General features: G+C 33.7%; 16 non-coding genes across 16 annotated transcripts; all 16 read right to left on the bottom strand.

Annotated features, from left to right (window-relative positions):
- Nucleotides 1-866: 866 nt before the first annotated feature.
- On the bottom strand, nt 867-948 carry TRNAS-CGA (transfer RNA serine (anticodon CGA)). Its single transcript has one exon. It is a non-coding gene; the product is annotated as a tRNA-Ser (tRNA).
- Nucleotides 949-2,159: 1,211 nt separating this feature from the next.
- Nucleotides 2,160-2,241, bottom strand: TRNAS-UGA (transfer RNA serine (anticodon UGA)). The gene has a single exon. It is a non-coding gene; the product is annotated as a tRNA-Ser (tRNA).
- Nucleotides 2,242-3,452: 1,211 nt separating this feature from the next.
- TRNAS-UGA (transfer RNA serine (anticodon UGA)) lies at nt 3,453-3,534 on the bottom strand. The gene has a single exon. It is a non-coding gene; the product is annotated as a tRNA-Ser (tRNA).
- A 1,478-nt stretch (nt 3,535-5,012) lies between these two features.
- On the bottom strand, nt 5,013-5,094 carry TRNAS-UGA (transfer RNA serine (anticodon UGA)). The gene has a single exon. It is a non-coding gene; the product is annotated as a tRNA-Ser (tRNA).
- A 1,480-nt stretch (nt 5,095-6,574) lies between these two features.
- TRNAS-UGA (transfer RNA serine (anticodon UGA)) lies at nt 6,575-6,656 on the bottom strand. Its single transcript has one exon. It is a non-coding gene; the product is annotated as a tRNA-Ser (tRNA).
- Nucleotides 6,657-7,867: 1,211 nt separating this feature from the next.
- TRNAS-UGA (transfer RNA serine (anticodon UGA)) lies at nt 7,868-7,949 on the bottom strand. The gene has a single exon. It is a non-coding gene; the product is annotated as a tRNA-Ser (tRNA).
- Nucleotides 7,950-9,160: 1,211 nt separating this feature from the next.
- On the bottom strand, nt 9,161-9,242 carry TRNAS-UGA (transfer RNA serine (anticodon UGA)). Its single transcript has one exon. It is a non-coding gene; the product is annotated as a tRNA-Ser (tRNA).
- A 1,211-nt stretch (nt 9,243-10,453) lies between these two features.
- On the bottom strand, nt 10,454-10,535 carry TRNAS-UGA (transfer RNA serine (anticodon UGA)). The gene has a single exon. It is a non-coding gene; the product is annotated as a tRNA-Ser (tRNA).
- A 1,211-nt stretch (nt 10,536-11,746) lies between these two features.
- On the bottom strand, nt 11,747-11,828 carry TRNAS-UGA (transfer RNA serine (anticodon UGA)). Its single transcript has one exon. It is a non-coding gene; the product is annotated as a tRNA-Ser (tRNA).
- A 1,478-nt stretch (nt 11,829-13,306) lies between these two features.
- TRNAS-UGA (transfer RNA serine (anticodon UGA)) lies at nt 13,307-13,388 on the bottom strand. The gene has a single exon. It is a non-coding gene; the product is annotated as a tRNA-Ser (tRNA).
- A 1,480-nt stretch (nt 13,389-14,868) lies between these two features.
- On the bottom strand, nt 14,869-14,950 carry TRNAS-UGA (transfer RNA serine (anticodon UGA)). Its single transcript has one exon. It is a non-coding gene; the product is annotated as a tRNA-Ser (tRNA).
- Nucleotides 14,951-16,161: 1,211 nt separating this feature from the next.
- Nucleotides 16,162-16,243, bottom strand: TRNAS-UGA (transfer RNA serine (anticodon UGA)). The gene has a single exon. It is a non-coding gene; the product is annotated as a tRNA-Ser (tRNA).
- Nucleotides 16,244-17,454: 1,211 nt separating this feature from the next.
- Nucleotides 17,455-17,536, bottom strand: TRNAS-UGA (transfer RNA serine (anticodon UGA)). The gene has a single exon. It is a non-coding gene; the product is annotated as a tRNA-Ser (tRNA).
- Nucleotides 17,537-18,747: 1,211 nt separating this feature from the next.
- TRNAS-UGA (transfer RNA serine (anticodon UGA)) lies at nt 18,748-18,829 on the bottom strand. The gene has a single exon. It is a non-coding gene; the product is annotated as a tRNA-Ser (tRNA).
- A 1,211-nt stretch (nt 18,830-20,040) lies between these two features.
- Nucleotides 20,041-20,122, bottom strand: TRNAS-UGA (transfer RNA serine (anticodon UGA)). Its single transcript has one exon. It is a non-coding gene; the product is annotated as a tRNA-Ser (tRNA).
- A 1,211-nt stretch (nt 20,123-21,333) lies between these two features.
- On the bottom strand, nt 21,334-21,415 carry TRNAS-UGA (transfer RNA serine (anticodon UGA)). Its single transcript has one exon. It is a non-coding gene; the product is annotated as a tRNA-Ser (tRNA).
- Between the last annotated feature and the right edge of the window lie 1,022 nt (nt 21,416-22,437).

Raw genomic sequence — 22,437 nt, 5'->3', positions numbered from 1 at the left:
TTATTTAATGTATAATTAGCACACCTGCCTCTGCACAATCATAAATTTGTTTATTAGCATGCATTTTCTCTCATCATTCATTTCATCTCTGCAGATCTCTCAAGATCAAATTTTGCATTCTTTAGTGGCAGTATGGATATTGTGAAAGGCACATCATAGGATTCTGCAAATGTATATGTGAAATAATTAGTTCATAACATCAAGGCTGCAAACTAGGATTAAATCAGGATTAGGATACAATGGTGAGTATGATGGTTTCCAAAAAATATTGATTTAAATTTTTCAATTACTGTTTATGTTTTAAAAAGAAACAGCTCATGTCACTGTTATAGAGATATATTTAAGATTAACTTTAAGATGGGAAAGATTTCCTGAGCTTGGTGGCAATTGTTGATTATGATGAAGATGATAATATGTTCTGGAATGAACAAATAAACTTTGTTATGTATCTTAAAAAGTGGCCGATGGAAATAATTGCAATACATTCACTGTAATTCCACAGATAGCACTACAGTTTTGTGATATTTGAAAGTATCTGATATGCACATTTCTTCCTAGTGCTGCTGATTTGTTAATTAAAAGTTTAGTTGTTATTAACAAAACTAATTTTAACTCAGATCTATACATAAATAACCATTACAATATGAAACAGTAAAAAAAATTGGAGATGGTTTAATGACATGTTCCTAAAATGCAGGAAGAGCCTCACTGTCTGAGATCACGTGCTTCAAAAAGCAGTCCATTGTGAAATAGGATGCAGGTGAAGGTGATTTAGGATGAGACAGTTACATTGTTCAACATAACATATTTTGCTTTTCTACATCTTAAATGCATATTGTGTTTTTAAATAAGTTTGAAAAGCAAAACGTAGCTGGCAGGATTTGAACCTGCGCGGGGAATCCCCAATGGATTTCGAGTCCATCGCCTTAACCACTCAGCCACAACTACTTCTATACCACTACCAGATATTACCTGGAGTACAAAATAATTTATTATCGTTCTGTTTATTTCATTGGTCCCATGCTTATTTAATGTAGAATTAGCACACCTGCCACTGCACAATCATAAATTTGTTTATTAACATGCATTTTCTCTCATCATTCATTTCATCTCTGCAGATCTCTCAAGATCAAATTTTGCATTCTTTAGTGGCAGTATGGATATTGTGAAAGGCACATCATAGGATTCTGCAAATGTATATGTGAAATAATTAGTTCATAACATCAAGGCTGCAAACTAGGATTAAATCAGGATTAGGATACAATGGTGAGTATGATGGTTTCCAAAAAATATTGATTTAAATTTTTCAATTACTGTTTATGTTTTAAAAAGAAACAGCTCATGTCAGTGTTATAGAGATATATTTAAGATTAACTTTAAGATGGGAAAGATTTCCTGAGCTTGGTGGCAATTGTTGATTATGATGAAGATGATAATATGTTCTGGAATGAACAAATAAACTTTGTTATGTATCTTACAAAGTGGCTGATGTAAATAATTGCAATACATTCACTGTAATTCCACAGATAGCACTACAGTTTTGTGATATTTGAAAGTATCTGATATGCACATTTCTTCCTAGTGCTGCTGATTTGTTAATTAAAAGTTTAGTTGTTATTAACAAATCAAATTTTAACTCAGATCTACACATAAATAACCATTACATCATGAAACAGTAAAAAAAATTTGGAGATGGTTTGATGACATGTTCCTAAAATGCAGGAAGAGCCTCACTGTCTGAGATCACGTGCTTCAAAAAGCAGTCCATTGTGAAATAGGATGCAAGTGAAGGTGATTTAGGATGAGACAGTTACATTGTTTAACATAACATATTTTGCTTTTCTACATCTTAAATGCATATTGTGTTTTTAAATAAGTTTGAAAAGCAAAACGTAGCTGGCAGGATTTGAACCTGCGCGAGTCCATCGCCTTAACCACTCGGCCACAACTACCTGCACGTTGATTTTGTGATGAGCTTCTGTGGAAAAATAATTGCTTTCCATTTCATGATTGTCATTTAAAACCTGTTGCAATTTCTATTAGGTGGCTGCTATATTAATAGACAAACTATGTGAAATATAATAGCTAGTATAGTTTCCTAGAAAATAAAGGAGTCAAGGAAGTATGATCTTTGTTTTTGACATGCTCGAAAAGTAAGACGTAGCTGGCAGGATTTGAACCTGTGCGGGGAAACCCCAATGGATTTCAAGTCCATCGCCTTAACCACTCGGCCACAACTACTTCTATACAACTACCCGACATTACCTGGAGTACAAAATAATTTATTATCATTCTGTTTATTTCATTGGTCCCATGCTTATTTAATGTAGAATTAGCACACCTGCCTCTGCACAATCATAAATTTGTTTATTAACTTGCATTTTCTCTTATCATTCATTTCATCTCTGCAGATCTCTCAAGATCAAATTTTGCATTCTTTAGTGGCAGTATGGATATTGTGAAAGGCACATCATAGGATTCTGCAAATGTATATGTGAAATAATTAGTTCATAACATCAAGGCTGCAAACTAGGATTAAATCAGGATTAGGATACAATGGTGAGTATGATGGTTTCCAAAAAATATTGATTTAAATTTTTCAATTACTGTTTATGTTTTAAAAAGAAACAGCTCATGTCAGTGTTATAGAGATATATTTAAGATTAACTTTAAGATGGGAAAGATTTCCTGAGCTTGGTGGCAATTGTTGATTATGATGAAGATGATAATATGTTCTGGAATGAACAAATAAACTTTGTTATGTATCTTTAAAAGTGGCCGATGGAAATAATTGCAATACATTCACTGTAATTCCACAGATAGCACTACAGTTTTGTGATATTTGAAAGTATCTGATATGCACATTTCTTCCTAGTGCTGCTGATTTGTTAATTAAAAGTTTAGTTGTTATTAACAAAACTAATTTTAACTCAGATCTACACATAAATAACCATTACAGCATGAAACAGTAAAAAAAATTTGGAGATGGTTTGATGACATGTTCCTAAAATGCAGGAAGAGCCTCACTGTCTGAGATCACGTGCTTCAAAAAGCAGTCCATTGTGAAATAGGATGCAAGTGAAGGTGATATAGGATGAGACAGTTACATTGTTTAACATAACATATTTTGCTTTTCTACATCTTAAATGCATATTGTGTTTTTAAATAAGTTTGAAAAGCAAAACATAGCTGGCAGGATTTGAACCTGCGCGAGTCCATCGCCTTAACCACTCGGCCACAACTACCTGCACGTTGATTTTGTGATGAGCTTCTGTGGAAAAATAATTGCTTTCCATTTCATGATTGTCATTTAAAACCTGTTGCAATTTCTATTTGGTAGCTGCTATATTAATAGACAAACTATGGGAAATATAATAGCTAGTACAGTTTCCATGAAAATAAAGGAGTCAAGGAAGTATGATCTTTGTTTTTTACATGCTCAAAAAGCAAGACGTAGCTGGCAGGATTTGAACCTGCGCGGGGAAACCCCAATGAATTTCAAGTCCATCGCCTTAACCACTCAGCCACAACTACTTCTATACAGCTAACCGACATTACCTGGAGTACAAAATAATTTATTATCGTTCTGTTTATTTCATTGGTCCCATGCTTATTTAATGTAGAATTAGCACACCTGCCTCTGCACAATCATAAATTTGTTTATTAACTTGCATTTTCTCTTATCATTCATTTCATCTCTGCAGATCTCTCAAGATCAAATTTTGCATTCTTTAGTGGCAGTATGGATATTGTGAAAGGCACATCATAGGATTCTGCAAATGTATATGTGAAATATTTAGTTCATAACATCAAGGCTGCAAACTAGGATTAAATCAGGATTAGGATACAATGGTGAGTATGATGGTTTCCAAAAAATATTGATTTAAATTTTTCAATTACTGTTTATGTTTTAAAAAGAAACAGCTCATGTCAGTGTTATAGAGATATATTTAAGATTAACTTTAAGATGGGATAGATTTCCTGAGCTTGGTGGCAATTGTTGATTATGAAGAAGATGATAATATGTTCTGGAATGAACAAATAAACTTTGTTATGTATCTTAAAAAGTGGCCGATGGAAATAATTGCAATACATTCACTGTAATTCCACAGATAGCACTACAGTTTTGTGATATTTGAAAGTATCTGATATGCACATTTCTTCCTAGTGCTGCTGATTTGTTAATTAAAAGTTTAGTTGTTATTAACAAAACAAATTTTAACTCAGATCTACACATAAATAACCATTACATCATGAAACAGTAAAAAAAATTGGAGATGGTTTAATGACATGTTCCTAAAATGCAGGAAGAGCCTCACTGTCTGAGATCACGTGCTTCAAAAAGCAGTCCATTGTGAAATAGGATGCAAGTGAAGGTGATTTAGGATGAGACAGTTACATTGTTTAACATAACATATTTTGCTTTTCTACATCTTAAATGCATATTGTGTTTTTAAATAAGTTTGAAAAGCAAAACGTAGCTGGCAGGATTTGAACCTGCGCGAGTCCATCGCCTTAACCACTCGGCCACAACTACCTGCACGTTGATTTTGTGATGAGCTTCTGTGGAAAAATAATTGCTTTGCATTTTATGATTGTCATTTAAAACCTGTTGCAATTTCTATTAGGTGGCTGCTATATTAATAGACAAACTATGTGAAATATAATAGCTAGTATAGTTTCCTAGAAAATAAAGGAGTCAAGGAAGTATGATCTTTGTTTTTTACATGCTCAAAAAGCAAGACGTAGCTGGCAGGATTTGAACCTGCGCGAGTCCATCGCCTTAACCACTCGGCCACAACTACCTGCACGTTGATTTTGTGATGAGCTTCTGTGGAAAAATAATTGCTTTGCATTTTATGATTGTCATTTAAAATCTGTTGCAATTTCTATTAGGTGGCTGCTATATTAATAGACAAACTATGTGAAATATAATAGCTAGTATAGTTTCCTAGAAAATAAAGGAGTCAAGGAAGTATGATCTTTGTTTTTTACATGCTGAAAAAGCAAGACGTAGCTGGCAGGATTTGAACCTGTGCGGGGAAACCCCAATGGATTTCAAGTCCATCGCCTGAACCACTCGGCCACAACTACGTCTATACAACTCCCCGACATTACCTGGAGTACAAAATAATTTATTATCGTTCTGTTTATTTCATTGGTCCCATGCTTATTTAATGTAGAATTAGCACACCTGCGTCTGCACAATCATAAATGTGTTTATTAACTTGCATTTTCTCTTATCATTCATTTCATCTCTGCAGATCTCTCAAGATCAAATTTTGCATTCTTTAGTGGCAGTATGGATATATGTGAAAGGCACATCATAGGATTCTGCTAATGTATATGTGAAATAATTAGTTCATAACATCAAGGCTGCAAACTAGGATTAAATCAGGATTAGGATACAATGGTGAGTATGATGGTTTCCAAAAAATATTGATTTAAATTTTTCAATTACTGTTTATGTTTTAAAAAGAAACAGCTCATGTCAGTGTTATAGAGATATATTTAAGATTAACTTTAAGATGGGAAAGATTTCCTGAGCTTGGTGGCAATTGTTGATTATGATGAAGATGATAATATGTTCTGGAATGAACAAATAAACTTTGTTATGTATCTTACAAAGTGGCTGATGGAAATAATTGCAATACATTCACTGTAATTCCACAGATAGCACTACAGTTTTGTGATATTTGAAAGTATCTGATATGCACATTTCTTCCTAGTGCTGCTGATTTGTTAATTAAAAGTTTAGTTGTTATTAACAAATCAAATTTTAACTCAGATCTACACATAAATAACCATTACATCATGAAACAGTAAAAAAAATTTGGAGATGGTTTGATGACATGTTCCTAAAATGCAGGAAGAGCCTCACTGTCTGAGATCACGTGCTTCAAAAAGCAGTCCATTGTGAAATAGGATGCAAGTGAAGGTGATTTAGGATGAGACAGTTACATTGTTTAACATAACATATTTTGCTTTTCTACATCTTAAATGCATATTGTGTTTTTAAATAAGTTTGAAAAGCAAAACGTAGCTGGCAGGATTTGAACCTGCGCGAGTCCATCGCCTTAACCACTCGGCCACAACTACCTGCACGTTGATTTTGTGATGAGCTTCTGTGGAAAAATAATTGCTTTCCATTTCATGATTGTCATTTAAAACCTGTTGCAATTTCTATTAGGTGGCTGCTATATTAATAGACAAACTATGTGAAATATAATAGCTAGTATAGTTTCCTAGAAAATAAAGGAGTCAAGGAAGTATGATCTTTGTTTTTGACATGCTCGAAAAGTAAGACGTAGCTGGCAGGATTTGAACCTGCGCGAGTCCATCGCCTTAACCACTCGGCCACAACTACCTGCACGTTGATTTTGTGATGAGCTTCTGTGGAAAAATAATTGCTTTGCATTTTATGATTGTCATTTAAAATCTGTTGCAATTTCTATTAGGTGGCTGCTATATTAATAGACAAACTATGTGAAATATAATAGCTAGTATAGTTTCCTAGAAAATAAAGGAGTCAAGGAAGTATGATCTTTGTTTTTTACATGCTGAAAAAGCAAGACGTAGCTGGCAGGATTTGAACCTGTGCGGGGAAACCCCAATGGATTTCAAGTCCATCGCCTTAACCACTCGGCCACAACTACGTCTATACAACTCCCCGACATTACCTGGAGTACAAAATAATTTATTATCGTTCTGTTTATTTCATTGGTCCCATGCTTATTTAATGTAGAATTAGCACACCTGCCTCTGCACAATCATAAATTTGTTTATTAACTTGCATTTTCTCTTATCATTCATTTCATCTCTGCAGATCTCTCAAGATCAAATTTTGCATTCTTTAGTGGCAGTATGGATATTGTGAAAGGCACATCATAGGATTCTGCAAATGTATATGTGAAATAATTAGTTCATAACATCAAGGCTGCAAACTAGGATTAAATCAGGATTAGGATACAATGGTGAGTATGATGGTTTCCAAAAAATATTGATTTAAATTTTTCAATTACTGTTTATGTTTTAAAAAGAAACAGCTCATGTCAGTGTTATAGAGATATATTTAAGATTAACTTTAAGATGGGATAGATTTCCTGAGCTTGGTGGCAATTGTTGATTATGAAGAAGATGATAATATGTTCTGGAATGAACAAATAAACTTTGTTATGTATCTTAAAAAGTGGCCGATGGAAATAATTGCAATACATTCACTGTAATTCCACAGATAGCACTACAGTTTTGTGATATTTGAAAGTATCTGATATGCACATTTCTTCCTAGTGCTGCTGATTTGTTAATTAAAAGTTTAGTTGTTATTAACAAAACAAATTTTAACTCAGATCTACACATAAATAACCATTACATCATGAAACAGTAAAAAAAAATTGGAGATGGTTTGATGACATGTTCCTAAAATGCAGGAAGAGCCTCACTGTCTGAGATCACGTGCTTCAAAAAGCAGTCCATTGTGAAATAGGATGCAAGTTAAGGTGATTTAGGATGAGACAGTTACATTGTTTAACATAACATATTTTGCTTTTCTACATCTTAAATGCATATTGTGTTTTTAAATAAGTTTGAAAAGCAAAACGTAGCTGGCAGGATTTGAACCTGCGCGAGTCCATCGCCTTAACCACTCGGCCACAACTACCTGCACGTTGATTTTGTGATGAGCTTCTGTGGAAAAATAATTGCTTTGCATTTTATGATTGTCATTTAAAACCTGTTGCAATTTCTATTAGGTGGCTGCTATATTAATAGACAAACTATGTGAAATATAATAGCTAGTATAGTTTCCTAGAAAATAAAGGAGTCAAGGAAGTATGATCTTTGTTTTTTACATGCTCAAAAAGCAAGACGTAGCTGGCAGGATTTGAACCTGTGCGGGGAAACCCCAATGGATTTCAAGTCCATCGCCTTAACCACTCGGCCACAACTACTTCTATACAACTACCCGACATTACCTGGAGTACAAAATAATTTATTATCGTTCTGTTTATTTCATTGGTCCCATGCTTATTTAATGTAGAATTAGCACACCTGCCTCTGCACAATCATAAATTTGTTTATTAACTTGCATTTTCTCTTATCATTCATTTCATCTCTGCAGATCTCTCAAGATCAAATTTTGCATTCTTTAGTGGCAGTATGGATATTGTGAAAGGCACATCATAGGATTCTGCAAATGTATATGTGAAATAATTAGTTCATAACATCAAGGCTGCAAACTAGGATTAAATCAGGATTAGGATACAATGGTGAGTATGATGGTTTCCAAAAAATATTGATTTTAATTTTTCAATTACTGTTTATGTTTTAAAAAGAAACAGCTCATGTCAGTGTTATAGAGATATATTTAAGATTAACTTTAAGATGGGATAGATTTCCTGAGCTTGGTGGCAATTGTTGATTATGAAGAAGATGATAATATGTTCTGGAATGAACAAATAAACTTTGTTATGTATCTTAAAAAGTGGCCGATGGAAATAATTGCAATACATTCACTGTAATTCCACAGATAGCACTACAGTTTTGTGATATTTGAAAGTATCTGATATGCACATTTCTTCCTAGTGCTGCTGATTTGTTAATTAAAAGTTTAGTTGTTATTAACAAAACAAATTTTAACTCAGATCTACACATAAATAACCATTATATCATGAAACAGTAAAAAAAATTTGGAGATGGTTTGATGACATGTTCCTAAAATGCAGGAAGAGCCTCACTGTCTGAGATCACGTGCTTCAAAAAGCAGTCCATTGTGAAATAGGATGCAAGTGAAGGTGATTTAGGATGAGACAGTTACATTGTTTAACATAACATATTTTGCTTTTCTACATCTTAAATGCATATTGTGTTTTTAAATAAGTTTGAAAAGCAAAACGTAGCTGGCAGGATTTGAACCTGCGCGAGTCCATCGCCTTAACCACTCGGCCACAACTACCTGCACGTTGATTTTGTGATGAGCTTCTGTGGAAAAATAATTGCTTTGCATTTTATGATTGTCATTTAAAACCTGTTGCAATTTCTATTAGGTGGCTGCTATATTAATAGACAAACTATGTGAAATATAATAGCTAGTATAGTTTCCTAGAAAATAAAGGAGTCAAGGAAGTATGATCTTTGTTTTTTACATGCTCAAAAAGCAAGACATAGCTGGCAGGATTTGAACCTGCGCGGGAAAACCCCAATGGATTTCAAGTCCATCGCCTTAACCACTCGGCCACAACTACTTCTATACAACTACCCGACATTACCTGGAGTACAAAATAATTTATTATCGTTCTGTTTATTTCATTGGTCCCATGCTTATTTAATGTAGAATTAGCACACCTGCCTCTGCACAATCATAAATTTGTTTATTAACTTGCATTTTCTCTTATCATTCATTTCATCTCTGCAGATCTCCCAAGATCAAATTTTGCATTCTTTAGTGGCAGTATGGATATTGTGAAAGGCACATCATAGGATTCTGCAAATGTATATGTGAAATAATTAGTTCATAACATCAAGGCTGCAAACTAGGATTAAATCAGGATTAGGATACAATGGTGAGTATGATGGTTTCCAAAAAATATTGATTTAAATTTTTCAATTACTGTTTATGTTTTAAAAAGAAACAGCTCATGTCAGTGCTATAGAGATATATTTAAGATTAACTTTAAGATGGGAAAGATTTCCTGAGCTTGGTGGCAATTGTTGATTATGATGAAGATGATAATATGTTCTGGAATGAACAAATAAACTTTGTTATGTATCTTTAAAAGTGGCCGATGGAAATAATTGCAATACATTCACTGTAATTCCACAGATAGCACTACAGTTTTGTGATATTTGAAAGTATCTGATATGCACATTTCTTCCTAGTGCTGCTGATTTGTTAATTAAAAGTTTAGTTGTTATTAACAAAACTAATTTTAACTCAGATCTACACATAAATAACCATTACATCATGAAACAGTAAAAAAAATTTGGAGATGGTTTGATGACATGTTCCTAAAATGCAGGAAGAGCCTCACTGTCTGAGATCACGTGCTTCAAAAAGCAGTCCATTGTGAAATAGGATGCAAGTGAAGGTGATATAGGATGAGACAGTTACATTGTTTAACATAACATATTTTGCTTTTCTACATCTTAAATGCATATTGTGTTTTTAAATAAGTTTGAAAAGCAAAACATAGCTGGCAGGATTTGAACCTGCGCGAGTCCATCGCCTTAACCACTCGGCCACAACTACCTGCACGTTGATTTTGTGATGAGCTTCTGTGGAAAAATAATTGCTTTCCATTTCATGACTGTCATTTAAAACCTGTTGCAATTTCTATTAGGTGGCTGCTATATTAATAGACAAACTATGTGAAATATAATAGCTAGTATAGTTTCCTAGAAAATAAAGGAGTCAAGGAAGTATGATCTTTGTTTTTTACATGCACAAAAAGCAAGACGTAGCTGGCAGGATTTGAACCTGCGCGGGGAAACGCCAATGAATTTCAAGTCCATCGCCTTAACCACTCAGCCACAACTACTTCTATACAGCTACCCGACAGTACCTGGAGTACAAAATAATTTATTATCGTTCTGTTTATTTCATTGGTCCCATGCTTATTTAATGTAGAATTGGCACACCTGCCTCTGCACAATCATAAATTTGTTTATTAACTTGCATTTTCTCTTATCATTCATTTCATCTCTGCAGATCTCTCAAGATCAAATTTTGCATTCTTTAGTGGCAGTATGGATATTGTGAAAGGCACATCATAGGATTCTGCAAATGTATATGTGAAATAATTAGTTCATAACATCAAGGCTGCAAACTAGGATTAAATCAGGATTAGGATACAATGGTGAGTATGATGGTTTCCAAAAAATATTGATTTAAATTTTTCAATTACTGTTTATGTTTTAAAAAGAAACAGCTCATGTCAGTGTTATAGAGATATATTTAAGATTAACTTTAAGATGGGAAAGATTTCCTGAGCTTGGTGGCAATTGTTGATTATGATGAAGATGATAATATGTTCTGGAATGAACAAATAAACTTTGTTATGTATCTTTAAAAGTGGCCGATGGAAATAATTGCAATACATTCACTGTAATTCCACAGATAGCACTACAGTTTTGTGATATTTGAAAGTATCTGATATGCACATTTCTTCCTAGTGCTGCTGATTTGTTAATTAAAAGTTTAGTTGTTATTAACAAAACTAATTTTAACTCAGATCTACACATAAATAACCATTACAGCATGAAACAGTAAAAAAAATTTGGAGATGGTTTGATGACATGTTCCTAAAATGCAGGAAGAGCCTCACTGTCTGAGATCACGTGCTTCAAAAAGCAGTCCATTGTGAAATAGGATGCAAGTGAAGGTGATATAGGATGAGACAGTTACATTGTTTAACATAACATATTTTGCTTTTCTACATCTTAAATGCATATTGTGTTTTTAAATAAGTTTGAAAAGCAAAACATAGCTGGCAGGATTTGAACCTGCGCGAGTCCATCGCCTTAACCACTCGGCCACAACTACCTGCACGTTGATTTTGTGATGAGCTTCTGTGGAAAAATAATTGCTTTCCATTTCATGATTGTCATTTAAAACCTGTTGCAATTTCTATTTGGTAGCTGCTATATTAATAGACAAACTATGGGAAATATAATAGCTAGTACAGTTTCCATGAAAATAAAGGAGTCAAGGAAGTATGATCTTTGTTTTTTACATGCTCAAAAAGCAAGACGTAGCTGGCAGGATTTGAACCTGCGCGGGGAAACCCCAATGAATTTCAAGTCCATCGCCTTAACCACTCAGCCACAACTACTTCTATACAGCTAACCGACATTACCTGGAGTACAAAATAATTTATTATCGTTCTGTTTATTTCATTGGTCCCATGCTTATTTAATGTAGAATTAGCACACCTGCCTCTGCACAATCATAAATTTGTTTATTAACTTGCATTTTCTCTTATCATTCATTTCATCTCTGCAGATCTCTCAAGATCAAATTTTGCATTCTTTAGTGGCAGTATGGATATTGTGAAAGGCACATCATAGGATTCTGCAAATGTATATGTGAAATATTTAGTTCATAACATCAAGGCTGCAAACTAGGATTAAATCAGGATTAGGATACAATGGTGAGTATGATGGTTTCCAAAAAATATTGATTTAAATTTTTCAATTACTGTTTATGTTTTAAAAAGAAACAGCTCATGTCAGTGTTATAGAGATATATTTAAGATTAACTTTAAGATGGGATAGATTTCCTGAGCTTGGTGGCAATTGTTGATTATGAAGAAGATGATAATATGTTCTGGAATGAACAAATAAACTTTGTTATGTATCTTAAAAAGTGGCCGATGGAAATAATTGCAATACATTCACTGTAATTCCACAGATAGCACTACAGTTTTGTGATATTTGAAAGTATCTGATATGCACATTTCTTCCTAGTGCTGCTGATTTGTTAATTAAAAGTTTAGTTGTTATTAACAAAACAAATTTTAACTCAGATCTACACATAAATAACCATTACATCATGAAACAGTAAAAAAAATTGGAGATGGTTTAATGACATGTTCCTAAAATGCAGGAAGAGCCTCACTGTCTGAGATCACGTGCTTCAAAAAGCAGTCCATTGTGAAATAGGATGCAAGTGAAGGTGATTTAGGATGAGACAGTTACATTGTTTAACATAACATATTTTGCTTTTCTACATCTTAAATGCATATTGTGTTTTTAAATAAGTTTGAAAAGCAAAACGTAGCTGGCAGGATTTGAACCTGCGCGAGTCCATCGCCTTAACCACTCGGCCACAACTACCTGCACGTTGATTTTGTGATGAGCTTCTGTGGAAAAATAATTGCTTTGCATTTTATGATTGTCATTTAAAACCTGTTGCAATTTCTATTAGGTGGCTGCTATATTAATAGACAAACTATGTGAAATATAATAGCTAGTATAGTTTCCTAGAAAATAAAGGAGTCAAGGAAGTATGATCTTTGTTTTTTACATGCTCAAAAAGCAAGACGTAGCTGGCAGGATTTGAACCTGCGCGAGTCCATCGCCTTAACCACTCGGCCACAACTACCTGCACGTTGATTTTGTGATGAGCTTCTGTGGAAAAATAATTGCTTTGCATTTTATGATTGTCATTTAAAATCTGTTGCAATTTCTATTAGGTGGCTGCTATATTAATAGACAAACTATGTGAAATATAATAGCTAGTATAGTTTCCTAGAAAATAAAGGAGTCAAGGAAGTATGATCTTTGTTTTTTACATGCTGAAAAAGCAAGACGTAGCTGGCAGGATTTGAACCTGTGCGGGGAAACCCCAATGGATTTCAAGTCCATCGCCTGAACCACTCGGCCACAACTACGTCTATACAACTCCCCGACATTACCTGGAGTACAAAATAATTTATTATCGTTCTGTTTATTTCATTGGTCCCATGCTTATTTAATGTAGAATTAGCACACCTGCGTCTGCACAATCATAAATGTGTTTATTAACTTGCATTTTCTCTTATCATTCATTTCATCTCTGCAGATCTCTCAAGATCAAATTTTGCATTCTTTAGTGGCAGTATGGATATATGTGAAAGGCACATCATAGGATTCTGCTAATGTATATGTGAAATAATTAGTTCATAACATCAAGGCTGCAAACTAGGATTAAATCAGGATTAGGATACAATGGTGAGTATGATGGTTTCCAAAAAATATTGATTTAAATTTTTCAATTACTGTTTATGTTTTAAAAAGAAACAGCTCATGTCAGTGTTATAGAGATATATTTAAGATTAACTTTAAGATGGGAAAGATTTCCTGAGCTTGGTGGCAATTGTTGATTATGATGAAGATGATAATATGTTCTGGAATGAACAAATAAACTTTGTTATGTATCTTACAAAGTGGCTGATGGAAATAATTGCAATACATTCACTGTAATTCCACAGATAGCACTACAGTTTTGTGATATTTGAAAGTATCTGATATGCACATTTCTTCCTAGTGCTGCTGATTTGTTAATTAAAAGTTTAGTTGTTATTAACAAATCAAATTTTAACTCAGATCTACACATAAATAACCATTACATCATGAAACAGTAAAAAAAATTTGGAGATGGTTTGATGACATGTTCCTAAAATGCAGGAAGAGCCTCACTGTCTGAGATCACGTGCTTCAAAAAGCAGTCCATTGTGAAATAGGATGCAAGTGAAGGTGATTTAGGATGAGACAGTTACATTGTTTAACATAACATATTTTGCTTTTCTACATCTTAAATGCATATTGTGTTTTTAAATAAGTTTGAAAAGCAAAACGTAGCTGGCAGGATTTGAACCTGCGCGAGTCCATCGCCTTAACCACTCGGCCACAACTACCTGCACGTTGATTTTGTGATGAGCTTCTGTGGAAAAATAATTGCTTTCCATTTCATGATTGTCATTTAAAACCTGTTGCAATTTCTATTAGGTGGCTGCTATATTAATAGACAAACTATGTGAAATATAATAGCTAGTATAGTTTCCTAGAAAATAAAGGAGTCAAGGAAGTATGATCTTTGTTTTTGACATGCTCGAAAAGTAAGACGTAGCTGGCAGGATTTGAACCTGCGCGAGTCCATCGCCTTAACCACTCGGCCACAACTACCTGCACATTGATTTTGTGATGAGCTTCTGTGGAAAAATAATTGCTTTGCATTTTATGATTGTCATTTAAAATCTGTTGCAATTTCTATTAGGTGGCTGCTATATTAATAGACAAACTATGTGAAATATAATAGCTAGTATAGTTTCCTAGAAAATAAAGGAGTCAAGGAAGTATGATCTTTGTTTTTTACATGCTGAAAAAGCAAGACGTAGCTGGCAGGATTTGAACCTGTGCGGGGAAACCCCAATGGATTTCAAGTCCATCGCCTTAACCACTCGGCCACAACTACGTCTATACAACTCCCCGACATTACCTGGAGTACAAAATAATTTATTATCGTTCTGTTTATTTCATTGGTCCCATGCTTATTTAATGTAGAATTAGCACACCTGCCTCTGCACAATCATAAATTTGTTTATTAACTTGCATTTTCTCTTATCATTCATTTCATCTCTGCAGATCTCTCAAGATCAAATTTTGCATTCTTTAGTGGCAGTATGGATATTGTGAAAGGCACATCATAGGATTCTGCAAATGTATATGTGAAATAATTAGTTCATAACATCAAGGCTGCAAACTAGGATTAAATCAGGATTAGGATACAATGGTGAGTATGATGGTTTCCAAAAAATATTGATTTAAATTTTTCAATTACTGTTTATGTTTTAAAAAGAAACAGCTCATGTCAGTGTTATAGAGATATATTTAAGATTAACTTTAAGATGGGATAGATTTCCTGAGCTTGGTGGCAATTGTTGATTATGAAGAAGATGATAATATGTTCTGGAATGAACAAATAAACTTTGTTATGTATCTTAAAAAGTGGCCGATGGAAATAATTGCAATACATTCACTGTAATTCCACAGATAGCACTACAGTTTTGTGATATTTGAAAGTATCTGATATGCACATTTCTTCCTAGTGCTGCTGATTTGTTAATTAAAAGTTTAGTTGTTATTAACAAAACAAATTTTAACTCAGATCTACACATAAATAACCATTACATCATGAAACAGTAAAAAAAAATTGGAGATGGTTTGATGACATGTTCCTAAAATGCAGGAAGAGCCTCACTGTCTGAGATCACGTGCTTCAAAAAGCAGTCCATTGTGAAATAGGATGCAAGTGAAGGTGATTTAGGATGAGACAGTTACATTGTTTAACATAACATATTTTGCTTTTCTACATCTTAAATGCATATTGTGTTTTTAAATAAGTTTGAAAAGCAAAACGTAGCTGGCAGGATTTGAACCTGCGCGAGTCCATCGCCTTAACCACTCGGCCACAACTACCTGCACGTTGATTTTGTGATGAGCTTCTGTGGAAAAATAATTGCTTTGCATTTTATGATTGTCATTTAAAACCTGTTGCAATTTCTATTAGGTGGCTGCTATATTAATAGACAAACTATGTGAAATATAATAGCTAGTATAGTTTCCTAGAAAATAAAGGAGTCAAGGAAGTATGATCTTTGTTTTTTACATGCTCAAAAAGCAAGACGTAGCTGGCAGGATTTGAACCTGTGCGGGGAAACCCCAATGGATTTCAAGTCCATCGCCTTAACCACTCGGCCACAACTACTTCTATACAACTACCCGACATTACCTGGAGTACAAAATAATTTATTATCGTTCTGTTTATTTCATTGGTCCCATGCTTATTTAATGTAGAATTAGCACACCTGCCTCTGCACAATCATAAATTTGTTTATTAACTTGCATTTTCTCTTATCATTCATTTCATCTCTGCAGATCTCTCAAGATCAAATTTTGCATTCTTTAGTGGCAGTATGGATATTGTGAAAGGCACATCATAGGATTCTGCAAATGTATATGTGAAATAATTAGTTCATAACATCAAGGCTGCAAACTAGGATTAAATCAGGATTAGGATACAATGGTGAGTATGATGGTTTCCAAAAAATATTGATTTTAATTTTTCAATTACTGTTTATGTTTTAAAAAGAAACAGCTCATGTCAGTGTTATAGAGATATATTTAAGATTAACTTTAAGATGGGATAGATTTCCTGAGCTTGGTGGCAATTGTTGATTATGAAGAAGATGATAATATGTTCTGGAATGAACAAATAAACTTTGTTATGTATCTTAAAAAGTGGCCGATGGAAATAATTGCAATACATTCACTGTAATTCCACAGATAGCACTACAGTTTTGTGATATTTGAAAGTATCTGATATGCACATTTCTTCCTAGTGCTGCTGATTTGTTAATTAAAAGTTTAGTTGTTATTAACAAAACAAATTTTAACTCAGATCTACACATAAATAACCATTATATCATGAAACAGTAAAAAAAATTTGGAGATGGTTTGATGACATGTTCCTAAAATGCAGGAAGAGCCTCACTGTCTGAGATCACGTGCTTCAAAAAGCAGTCCATTGTGAAATAGGATGCAAGTGAAGGTGATTTAGGATGAGACAGTTACATTGTTTAACATAACATATTTTGCTTTTCTACATCTTAAATGCATATTGTGTTTTTAAATAAGTTTGAAAAGCAAAACGTAGCTGGCAGGATTTGAACCTGCGCGAGTCCATCGCCTTAACCACTCGGCCACAACTACCTGCACGTTGATTTTGTGATGAGCTTCTGTGGAAAAATAATTGCTTTGCATTTTATGATTGTCATTTAAAACCTGTTGCAATTTCTATTAGGTGGCTGCTATATTAATAGACAAACTATGTGAAATATAATAGCTAGTATAGTTTCCTAGAAAATAAAGGAGTCAAGGAAGTATGATCTTTGTTTTTTACATGCTCAAAAAGCAAGACATAGCTGGCAGGATTTGAACCTGCGCGGGAAAACCCCAATGGATTTCAAGTCCATCGCCTTAACCACTCGGCCACAACTACTTCTATACAACTACCCGACATTACCTGGAGTACAAAATAATTTATTATCGTTCTGTTTATTTCATTGGTCCCATGCTTATTTAATGTAGAATTAGCACACCTGCCTCTGCACAATCATAAATTTGTTTATTAACTTGCATTTTCTCTTATCATTCATTTCATCTCTGCAGATCTCCCAAGATCAAATTTTGCATTCTTTAGTGGCAGTATGGATATTGTGAAAGGCACATCATAGGATTCTGCAAATGTATATGTGAAATAATTAGTTCATAACATCAAGGCTGCAAACTAGGATTAAATCAGGATTAGGATACAATGGTGAGTATGATGGTTTCCAAAAAATATTGATTTAAATTTTTCAATTACTGTTTATGTTTTAAAAAGAAACAGCTCATGTCAGTGCTATAGAGATATATTTAAGATTAACTTTAAGATGGGAAAGATTTCCTGAGCTTGGTGGCAATTGTTGATTATGATGAAGATGATAATATGTTCTGGAATGAACAAATAAACTTTGTTATGTATCTTTAAAAGTGGCCGATGGAAATAATTGCAATACATTCACTGTAATTCCACAGATAGCACTACAGTTTTGTGATATTTGAAAGTATCTGATATGCACATTTCTTCCTAGTGCTGCTGATTTGTTAATTAAAAGTTTAGTTGTTATTAACAAAACTAATTTTAACTCAGATCTACACATAAATAACCATTACATCATGAAACAGTAAAAAAAATTTGGAGATGGTTTGATGACATGTTCCTAAAATGCAGGAAGAGCCTCACTGTCTGAGATCACGTGCTTCAAAAAGCAGTCCATTGTGAAATAGGATGCAAGTATAGGTGATATAGGATGAGACAGTTACATTGTTTAACATAACATATTTTGCTTTTCTACATCTTAAATGCATATTGTGTTTTTAAATAAGTTTGAAAAGCAAAACATAGCTGGCAGGATTTGAACCTGCGCGAGTCCATCGCCTTAACCACTCGGCCACAACTACCTGCACGTTGATTTTGTGATGAGCTTCTGTGGAAAAATAATTGCTTTCCATTTCATGACTGTCATTTAAAACCTGTTGCAATTTCTATTAGGTGGCTGCTATATTAATAGACAAACTATGTGAAATATAATAGCTAGTATAGTTTCCTAGAAAATAAAGGAGTCAAGGAAGTATGATCTTTGTTTTTTACATGCACAAAAAGCAAGACGTAGCTGGCAGGATTTGAACCTGCGCGGGGAAACGCCAATGAATTTCAAGTCCATCGCCTTAACCACTCAGCCACAACTACTTCTATACAGCTACCCGACAGTACCTGGAGTACAAAATAATTTATTATCGTTCTGTTTATTTCATTGGTCCCATGCTTATTTAATGTAGAATTGGCACACCTGCCTCTGCACAATCATAAATTTGTTTATTAACTTGCATTTTCTCTTATCATTCATTTCATCTCTGCAGATCTCTCAAGATCAAATTTTGCATTCTTTAGTGGCAGTATGGATATTGTGAAAGGCACATCATAGGATTCTGCAAATGTATATGTGAAATAATTAGTTCATAACATCAAGGCTGCAAACTAGGATTAAATCAGGATTAGGATACAATGGTGAGTATGATGGTTTCCAAAAAATATTGATTTAAATTTTTCAATTACTGTTTATGTTTTAAAAAGAAACAGCTCATGTCAGTGTTATAGAGATATATTTAAGATTAACTTTAAGATGGGAAAGATTTCCTGAGCTTGGTGGCAATTGTTGATTATGATGAAGATGATAATATGTTCTGGAATGAACAAATAAACTTTGTTATGTATCTTTAAAAGTGGCCGATGGAAATAATTGCAATACATTCACTGTAATTCCACAGATAGCACTACAGTTTTGTGATATTTGAAAGTATCTGATATGCACATTTCTTCCTAGTGCTGCTGATTTGTTAATTAAAAGTTTAGTTGTTATTAACAAAACTAATTTTAACTCAGATCTACACATAAATAACCATTACATCATGAAACAGTAAAAAAAATTTGGAGATGGTTTGATGACATGTTCCTAAAATGCAGGAAGAGCCTCACTGTCTGAGATCACGTGCTTCAAAAAGCAGTCCATTGTGAAATAGGATGCAAGTGAAGGTGATATAGGATGAGACAGTTACATTGTTTAACATAACATATTTTGCTTTTCTACATCTTAAATGCATATTGTGTTTTTAAATAAGTTTGAAAAGCAAAACATAGCTGGCAGGATTTGAACCTGCGCGAGTCCATCGCCTTAACCACTCGGCCACAACTACCTGCACGTTGATTTTGTGATGAGCTTCTGTGGAAAAATAATTGCTTTCCATTTCATGATTGTCATTTAAAACCTGTTGCAATTTCTATTAGGTGGCTGCTATATTAATAGACAAACTATGTGAAATATAATAGCTAGTATAGTTTCCTAGAAAATAAAGGAGTCAAGGAAGTATGATCTTTGTTTTTTACATGCTCAAAAAGCAAGACGTAGCTGGCAGGATTTGAACCTGCGCGGGGAAACGCCAATGAATTTCAAGTCCATCGCCTTAACCACTCAGCCACAACTACTTCTATACAGCTACCCGACAGTACCTGGAGTACAAAATAATTTATTATCGTTCTGTTTATTTCATTGGTCCCATGCTTATTTAATGTAGAATTGGCACACCTGCCTCTGCACAATCATAAATTTGTTTATTAACTTGCATTTTCTCTTATCATTCATTTCATCTCTGCAGATCTCTCAAGATCAAATTTTGCATTCTTTAGTGGCAGTATGGATATTGTGAAAGGCACATCATAGGATTCTGCAAATGTATATGTGAAATAATTAGTTCATAACATCAAGGCTGCAAACTAGGATTAAATCAGGATTAGGATACAATGGTGAGTATGATGGTTTCCAAAAAATATTGATTTAAATTTTTCAATTACTGTTTATGTTTTAAAAAGAAACAGCTCATGTCAGTGTTATAGAGATATATTTAAGATTAATTTTAAGATGGGATAGATTTCCTGAGCTTGGTGGCAATTGTTGATTATGAAGAAGATGATAATATGTTCTGGAATGAACAAATAAACTTTGTTATGTATCTTAAAAAGTGGCCGATGGAAATAATTGCAATACATTCACTGTAATTCCACAGATAGCACTACAGTTTTGTGATATTTGAAAGTATCTGATATGCACATTTCTTCCTAGTGCTGCTGATTTGTTAATTAAAAGTTTAGTTGTTATTAACAAAACAAATTTTAACTCAGATCTACACATAAATAACCATTACATCATGAAACAGTAAAAAAAATTTGGAGATGGTTTGATGACATGTTCCTAAAATGCAGGAAGAGCCTCACTGTCTGAGATCACGTGCTTCAAAAAGCAGTCCATTGTGAAATAGGATGCAAGTGAAGGTGATTTAGGATGAGACAGTTACATTGTTTAACATAACATATTTTGCTTTTCTACATCTTAAATGCATATTGTGTTTTTAAATAAGTTTGAAAAGCAAAACGTAGCTGGCAGGATTTGAACCTGCGCGAGTCCATCGCCTTAACCACTCGGCCACAACTACCTGCACGTTGATTTTGTGATGAGCTTCTGTGGAAAAATAATTGCTTTGCATTTTATGATTGTCATTTAAAACCTGTTGCAATTTCTATTAGGTGGCTGCTATATTAATAGACAAACTATGTGAAATATAATAGCTAGTATAGTTTCCTAGAAAATAAAGGAGTCAAGGAAGTATGATCTTTGTTTTTTACATGCTCAAAAAGCAAGACGTAGCTGGCAGGATTTGAACCTGTGCGGGGAAACCCCAATGGATTTCAAGTCCATCGCCTTAACCACTCGGCCACAACTACTTCTATACAACTACCCGACATTACCTGGAGTACAAAATAATTTATTATCGTTCTGTTTATTTCATTGGTCCCATGCTTATTTAATGTAGAATTAGCACACCTGCCTCTGCACAATCATAAATTTGTTTATTAACTTGCATTTTCTCTTATCATTCATTTCATCTCTGCAGATCTCTCAAGATCAAATTTTGCATTCTTTAGTGGCAGTATGGATATTGTGAAAGGCACATCATAGGATTCTGCAAATGTATATGTGAAATAATTAGTTCATAACATCAAGGCTGCAAACTAGGATTAAATCAGGATTAGGATACAATGGTGAGTATGATGGTTTCCAAAAAATATTGATTTAAATTTTTCAATTACTGTTTATGTTTTAAAAAGAAACAGCTCATGTCAGTGTTATAGAGATATATTTAAGATTAACTTTAAGATGGGATAGATTTCCTGAGCTTGGTGGCAATTGTTGATTATGAAGAAGATGATAATATGTTCTGGAATGAACAAATAAACTTTGTTATGTATCTTAAAAAGTGGCCGATGGAAATAATTGCAATACATTCACTGTAATTCCACAGATAGCACTACAGTTTTGTGATATTTGAAAGTATCTGATATGCACATTTCTTCCTAGTGCTGCTGATTTGTTAATTAAAAGTTTAGTTGTTATTAACAAAACAAATTTTAACTCAGATCTACACATAAATAACCATTATATCATGAAACAGTAAAAAAAATTTGGAGATGGTTTGATGACATGTTCCTAAAATGCAGGAAGAGCCTCACTGTCTGAGATCACGTGCTTCAAAAAGCAGTCCATTGTGAAATAGGATGCAAGTGAAGGTGATTTAGGATGAGACAGTTACATTGTTTAACATAACATATTTTGCTTTTCTACATCTTAAATGCATATTGTGTTTTTAAATAAGTTTGAAAAGCAAAACGTAGCTGGCAGGATTTGAACCTGCGCGAGTCCATCGCCTTAACCACTCGGCCACAACTACCTGCACGTTGATTTTGTG

This window comes from Taudactylus pleione, unplaced genomic scaffold, assembly GCF_031769625.1.
Source record: "Taudactylus pleione unplaced genomic scaffold, aTauple2 ptg000085l, whole genome shotgun sequence".
Lineage (NCBI taxonomy): Eukaryota > Metazoa > Chordata > Amphibia > Anura > Myobatrachidae > Taudactylus > Taudactylus pleione.
Note: the sequence above shows the minus strand (reverse complement) of the source record. Positions and strands in the feature narration are given on the sequence as shown.